Here is a 7,962-nt window from a genome sequence, read left to right on the forward strand (position 1 = left end):
GGCTCCAGACAAGTATTGACCACCCGCCCGGTGTCCTGACTGAGTGAGTGCAACACCACAGGGAATCACTGCAGTTGGGCTTGCAAGTTCTTACCTTGACCTTTTTATATTCACATTAACTGCGGAGGACTTCGATCATCTACATTGCTTTACTCACTTTTGCACATTTAATCACCATTTATATAATTATCAATATGTGAATTTGCCAACATGAAAGAACAGGACTTGGAATCCAGTTAACTTATGTCCCAATTATTGGAAGTGATTGCCATATACATTGTTAATATGCTCGTATATTTGAGGCTCAACTTACAGATTTTTGTAACGACTAAACATTGCTTTTATCTACCTCATTGTTTTGGTTTTTACTATTTTCCTAAAGTCTTCTCCTGAAGACATGGTTGCCTGTCATAGCAGGAACAGGTACATGTATATCACTAGTTCAACCATGTCCATACGTACTTTATGGCCACAGATCTGATGATACGAACACAAAACCCATAATCGATCTTTGACCTACGCTGTTCTGATGCCAAGCACATTTATAAACCACCTATGCTCGAACATCGTGGTTGTTATGGTCAATCCGTGACTAGCACAGAAGTGTAATAATAGTCGGGCCGTCCCTACCATTCACAATTGTAATTTTCTTTTCAGTCTTTTAGTAGGCTAGACCAGGACTGCATAACTACATGAAATGTTCACAATCATTCATGTTCCTTGTGGTGGCGTTTTCAGTAAACATGGTTTCGTACCAATTTCTATCCCTTTATGTTTTTGGTTCAAGGAACGTAAAATGTTCAGCATATTATATATATATATATATAAAAATATGTGTGTTAAATACAAACTACTGTAATTTTTACTGTAATAACTCAGTCACACTTTTTGCAGGCAAATAAATAGGTCAGCCTTTTTGGGGAAGGTATGTTTCGTGTTTAAGGCCACAACGAGTTGAACCCCATGCATCTCTATCTCGGAGCATTTGTTATGAAACAAAAAACACCTCTCTTACCCTGAATGAAATACTACATGCATGTATTGGACAGGAACAAAGTGTGATGTGCTTGTGCAAAGCATGTCTCTCCTCTCGTCCTGAAGCTCAGATATTCAACAGGGTCATAATGGCAGCTCAAACAGGGTGTGCGCGTGCGTGTGCGCATGTGTGTGTTGGGGTACAATGAAGGGTTACAGAAGAAATGTCCGGATGGCGAGGAGGAAAGACAGATGGACAGAGAGGAGTGAAAGAGACAGATGGAGAGAGAGGAGGAGATAAATAGATATTGCATAATAGCACAGAAATGGCCATGATTGCTTACTGCAGCATACTTTAAACCATGGCACGCATCAATAGTTTTCTATTATTCTTTCTTTAAACTTGTCTCTGTGCCTGTTCTTCCTGTTTCGTAACCAAACAACACAGCAATTGTTTACAAAAATGTGTCACAGTGTATTACAGTTCATACGGCAAACCATAAAGGTCAAACCATTACAGTTTTTTTCAATCGCTAACAAGTGCTTACCCATACTTCAGATACTTGTTCTAAACTCTTAACACACTCACACCTAAAAAGCACAATTGGCCAAATGTATACTTTTCTTGTCAAAAGCACATTTTGTTAAATATATACTCACTCTTCATTTCAAAATAGAACACATCTTTTTCTGCAGACACTAACTTTACCAAAACACTGGAAATCTGACTCAAAATGAAATTATTCTGTCAAAGAATAACTCTTGTTTTCACTTCACAAGCTCCTTCCAGTCAATCAAAGTACACCAGGTTGCAAAACACTGGCTATTGCTGACATTACAAAAACTGCATAGACTTTTATGTTTCAGTTTTTCAGGTATTTGCATGCAAAACATGCAATCCACTGTTTTAAAACTAAATATATTGGTTGGGAACTGTATGTCCACATATAATGTTCACATTCAAAAGCATTCCAGTAAAAACAAATCATTTTTTTTCTCTTTACTGTTTACTACAGGAGGTACAGTATAAACACTGTTTACAGTATGATGGAACAGAAACAGTTTTACAGTATTGCTTACAGTGAACAAAATATCCAAGAAACACACAAGAGCATTCTGAACAAAAACACAACGGCAACAAGCCCAGATAAAAAGGGGGGGAACTATTGTTTCTTTAACCCTTGTGTTGCCTTCGGGTCATTTTGACCCGATTCAATATTTAACCCTCCTGTCGCCTTCGGGTCAATTTGACCCGATTCAATGTTTAATGTCGGTGTTCTTTCGGGAGTCAACAAACAAACATAAAGTACCTCACACTTAAACTTGGAAAACAATATTAATTCTAATAATTTTCTGGAGATTTTAATAGCTGGGGTCATATTGACCTCAAGGGTAAAATATGTTCGTAAATATAAAGGTAACAGGAGGGTTAAACATTGAATCGGGTCATATTGACCCGAAGGCGACAGGAGGGTGAAACATTGAATCGGGTCAAATTGACCCGAAGGCAACACAAGTGTTAAAAAAGTTTAATCCAAACTGTTTCTTTATTTTTTATTTTTTTTTTACAAATAAACTATGTTTTGGGGCAACGGCTGCAATAGATGATTGAACAACATTCGGTTAGTCAATGTAGGCAGTGTCTGTGTGATCAACAGGTCATAATCAAAACTTAAATTCTAATCCAAAACTTGCTAAAACATATTTCTCAAAAACATTCCAAACTTACCTACCATCAGGAGGAGATGGGGAATCAATTGTTTGTTTATTATCAGCTGAGATATATTGTTTTATAACTGATATCATTGCAGAACAGGTTTTGAGACTGTATCTAAGGTTTGGAATATTGTGTTTGCCATTGTGGGATGTTGTGTGTTAACATTCGTAAATAATACAAAAACAATCCATAATTTTGTTTAGAGGTATAGCTTGTCTGTTAAGAAAATGTAAGCATTGTGAAAATGTGTTCACTGACTGCATATTGTTTGAAAACGACATGAAATGTGTGAATGGTATGGCCACAAAACACCGTTGCTGTGTTAATTGTGTTTAGAGTTTTGAAAATGTGACCACTAATTGGACAAACGCTTGGTAGCGCCTGAGAAAAACTGTAAATGTATCAAATAGACATAATAAAGTGTTAGGATCTCCGTCTTCGCCTGCTGTTTTTCTCCTCTGTTGTCCCCTTACCTCCTCTCCTCATGTGTGTTGTCGTTGTGCCACGTGCTTTTGTTTTTGTTTTCGTCTCACCCCGCAGTTTCCCTCCTCCGAACTCCGCCCACTGTCACGCCTCCCTCCAGAAGAGCCAGCTGGGGCTCATCTCACCTGATCATCTCCAACTGGCTTAAATACCCCAGTCCTGCTCTTCAGTGTTGCCAGGTCCGCGGTTTTCCCACGGAATTGGGCTACTTTTGAAGTGTTGCCGTGGGTTGAATTTTTTGTCCGCTGGTTCAGGTAGACCTATTTTGCATGCAAATTACATGACTATCTTGAAATAAAAATCCATATTTTAAATGAAATAATCTATTTATACCCAAATCCTACCAAACTGACTCCAGATCAGCACGTACACACATGGACATCAACTTTAAAAGCAGTGTATATGGTTTGGCACGGGCATATTTTGAGTTCTGATATTGGGCTGGTTTTATTGGCCATTGAGCTGGTTTTGGGCTGGTTTTGATTGGCCATTGGGCTGGTTTTGTCACAGACCTGGCAACCCTGCTGCTCTTGCTCACTGTCAGGTCGTTAGTTTACCAACCCGAAGCCAGTCCGTACATCCATCTGCTCGCCATGTGAGTTTTTCTTCCCTTCCTGATTCCGTAACCTGTCCTTTCTTTTTTTCCGCTCAGTGTAGAGACACGGTCGTCACCTGAGTGAGGCGCCAACTCTGACTGTTTTTCCTTTTTTTTTGAGTGTTCGGTCCAGCTTCCCTCCCGACCTCGGAGCGAGAGACTTTGGCCCCGAGACCCCTGCATTTTTGTTATTCTGTTTTTCCTTGTCCTTGTTTTTGGAATAAAGAGCTCTGGTTGAATTCAAGCTGTTGTCAGTCTGCGTTTGGGTTCAATCTCCATACCAACTTATAACAATAAAGAGCATCAGGCAAAACAGCTGTTAAAACAAAATGGACAACCACACTTGCAGCAGCATCTGACACAACATGTACTGGGAATGTTGTCATCAAGACTCACAAGGGAGAAGATGTTTTTCAAGGTTTCATTCTGGAGAATCACCTTCAACAGTGATGGATACTGTATAAGTATTGAACACATTTCTATTTCCTTCAGTCCATCTTTATATATGTTTCTCTCTACGGTTGAGGTCATTAATAACTATCAGAGTGTTCTCCATATTCTAATTTATGGCATTTGACAAAATAATTTGGCTTGAATTTTTCCCTCATAATGTATTTGTTCACAACAACACATGCAGTGAAGACCGATGGTGAGGTGTGTGAGCTGTAAAGATGTTGCTGTGATATGCTCACTGAAGCTCTATGTTTGACCGTACTGATAGAGACCACTTCACACACAGCTGGATATGGGTTGAGCAGTACAAAGGCAGAGCAGGCCAGGTGCAATAATATGGGACAGAGAGAATATGCTCAACATTTACCACCTGCTACATCTTCAATACCCAGATAGCAGCTGATTCCGGGGCGGATCCGCCCTCAGGTCGCTAGATCCGCCCTCAGGTCGCCGGTCGCTAGATCCGCCCGCAGGTCGCTAGATGATTCCGGGGCGGATCCGCCCTCAGGTCGCTAGATCCGCCCTCAGGTCGCCAGGTCGCTAGATCCGCCCGCAGGTCGCTAGATCCGCCCTACTGCCGCACTCGGTTTGGTCATGTGAACCGGATCCACCCGCATCTGCATCCGGTTCACACAGCGGTTGTTCTAAATCGTTGCTCCTCTGACTTCTGCGCCTCGACTTTCCAAACTGGAATTTTCAAACCTGCAGCTCTTCAGACATATTACTTAGGTAAGTGTTGAATTGTGTTGCTACTGTCGAATTATGGCTATTTTAACTATCTCGGTTAGGGTTAGGTGAGCTATCTTCTGCAGCTAGCGCTGAATTTTAGTGGTTCTTGGGTTGGAGCTTAATACTTAGTATATAAGCTCCAACCCCAAGGCGCTTGAAGCTGGGCAAGGTAATAACGAGGCGCTAGCTCACGAGCTAATAACGAGGAGCTTAGCTACGAGCTAATAACGAGGGCTAGCTCACGAGCTAATAACGAGGCGCTAGCTCACGAGCTAATAACGAGGAGCGCTAGCTCACGAGCTAATAAAGATGGCCAGCACAAACCTGTTTTTATTTAATTCGTATGTATTGAGTTCTCAACACATAATTTACAATTTGAAATGTCATCCTCAGTTTTACAGAAGTGTTCATCAGGATCGATCTCTACAATTCAGGTAAGCATGTCTTTTGGAGGAAGTTTTCACAGCAACTTAAAGACACATTTGAGAGAGAATTGTATAACCTGTTTAACTTTAAAATGACCAGATTTGTTTTAATCCATTAAAATACTATCTTAATGTATAGCGTAGTGTTTTTATTAAAGTTGCTAAATTGTTTTCAGAAGTTCTTGGAACAGAGTTATATTTCTGTGACTGATGACTGATTGAATTCTTGGACAGCAAAACAGTAGCAGTCGTGCCACAAAGCTGGTACAGTGGTGGTGGCTGCGTTTAACAGATTACCCGAGGATGAAAGGGTGGACAAGGCGGTCCGTGCCGAAGAACCTGAACCTGACTGGCAGACACATTATGTCAGAATAATTAGATCATGCGGTATGCTAATTATATTAATATTCTAATAATTAGCAGTTTAAACAAATACATAAAAAAATTTACCTTATGTTACATATGGGTGGGAAACAACATTTTAATCACATTGTTCTGGTCATAATTCTGTACTTTTTCATTGTGTTTTGACTTAATTTTTAGATGATTACTTGGTGGCAAGGCGATGGTTAACAAAATATATGTCCTGTGACACATCTGATCTCCATTCAGAAGAGGAGGCAATTCCTAAAAGGAGAAAGCCAATGCCTGTGTGAGTAAATGTGTATAAATTGTATTCTTTAGAACTCTTTTACCTTCATAAAATAAAGTGTCTGTCATTCAATGTTATAGTATGACAAATAATACATTTTTTTCCTAACTCCATTTCTAGCCATTTCTTTGGGGACTCGGATGCAGACAGCGAGACTGAAAATCGCCACCCCAAAAAAAAAAAGGGTCCAACCACTAGCAGGACAGTTGCCCCTCCTCCAACTATTGTCCCATCTCCTCCACAGACTTCATCACCAGCAGGACAGCGAACAAGCCATGCAGGGTACACACCAACCTGGCGAGGGGCGAGGTGTGGTTCAGACACCATTGCCTGCTGTGGTGAGCAACAACTCAAACAGCTATGGGATTCAAATTGAATCTTTTTAATCATTTCACTTTTTACAATGTTAACGATGGTAAATTGGATACGAGACATGCAATACACACTGTCACATTGAATCCAAGTGAATATGATCATTACGATTGGATTAATGGAGTTGTATAACACTTGATGTTTCCATATTTGATGTAAAATCTCTCCTTTTTAAATGCTATTCTAATGTTTTTTATAGCTGCTCAAGTTCAAATGATGGCCATGCTGGAGACGCTTACAGCAGGTCCATCAATTAACACAGCAGGTCCATCAATTAACTTCCAAAATTGACAGCTTTGTTAGCGTGACACAAATGTCTGGTCAAGAAGTGGAGTGGAGAGACCCGTTTCCGTTGACCACAATGCAGGAAGTGGACATGTTTGAGCAACAGCTCAAAGATCCAGCCAACGCTTTAATGAAGAAGAGTGGTGAGTTTTTGTTTTGTTTTAAGAATCTACTAGCGGGACAGTTGCCCCTCCTCCAACTATTGTCCCATCTCCTCCACAGACTTCATCACCAGCAGGACAGCGAACAAGCCATGCAGGGTACACACCAACCTGGCGAGGTGTGGTTCAGACACCATTGCCTGCTGTGGTGAGCAACAACTCAAACAGCTATGGGATTCAAATTGAATCTTTTTAATCATTTCACTTTTTACAATGTTAACGATGGTAAATTGGATACGAGACATGCAATACACACTGTCACATTGAATCCAAGTGAATATGATCATTACGATTGGATTAATGGCGTTGTATAACACTTGATGTTTCCATATTTGATGTAAAATCTCTTAATCGTTACCTTTTTCCCTTTTTTACGAGCAACAGCTCAAAGATCCAGCCAACGCTATAATGAAGGAGAGTGGTGAGTTGTTGTTTTTTTAACCCTTGTGTTGCCTTAGGGTCAATTTGACCCGATTCAATGTTTCACCCTCCTGTTACCTTTATATTTACTAACATATTTTACCCTTAGGGTCATTTTGACCCGATTCAATGTTTCACCCTCCTGTTACCTTTATATTTACTAACATATTTTACCCTTTGGGTTCAATTTGACGCCAGCAATTAAAACCTCCAGAAAATTATTAGAATTAATATTGTTTTCCAAGTTTAAGTGTGAGGCACTTTATGTTTGTTTGTTGACTACCGAAAGAACACCGACATTAAACATTGAATGGGGTCAAATTAATCCTAAGGCGGGGAGGTGTAATATTGATTCGGGTCAAAATGACCCTAAGGCAACACAAGGGTTAAGAATCTCAAAGCTCATTAAAATCTATTGTATGTCATTAACACTAGATAATACCCTGTTTGATGGTAATGTTTTTAAACAATATCAAATATTAATAGTACTTTTCTATCCATTTTAGATTTCCTCCTGGGAACAATCGGAGGACATGATGTAAAACGTGCAACGTGGAACATCCTATGTTCACTGATGATGTTGGCAAGTCCATAAATTGGAAAGGGATTCATGGAAAAAAATCTTTCAATCTAATGACGTCCAAGACTTTGCTCCTCGTAAGTAACTCATATATAATGAAAACAATTTGATTTCA

General features: G+C 39.9%; 1 long non-coding RNA gene across 3 annotated transcripts; it reads left to right on the plus strand.

Annotated features, from left to right (window-relative positions):
- The first annotated feature begins 5,704 nt into the window (after positions 1-5,704).
- Positions 5,705-7,249, plus strand: LOC130192957 (uncharacterized). 3 transcript variants are annotated; one of them, XR_008831484.1, is made up of 4 exons: positions 5,705-5,764; positions 5,921-6,029; positions 6,150-6,367; positions 7,232-7,249. It is a non-coding gene; the product is annotated as an uncharacterized LOC130192957 (long non-coding RNA). The 3 variants fall into 3 exon arrangements; XR_008831482.1 differs by lacking the exon at positions 7,232-7,249 and adding an exon at positions 6,793-6,829; XR_008831483.1 differs by lacking the exon at positions 7,232-7,249 and adding an exon at positions 6,601-6,641.
- Positions 7,250-7,962: the final 713 nt, after the last annotated feature.

Source organism: Pseudoliparis swirei, chromosome 4, assembly GCF_029220125.1.
Source record: "Pseudoliparis swirei isolate HS2019 ecotype Mariana Trench chromosome 4, NWPU_hadal_v1, whole genome shotgun sequence".
In the NCBI taxonomy this organism is placed as follows: Eukaryota; Metazoa; Chordata; class Actinopteri; order Perciformes; family Liparidae; genus Pseudoliparis; species Pseudoliparis swirei.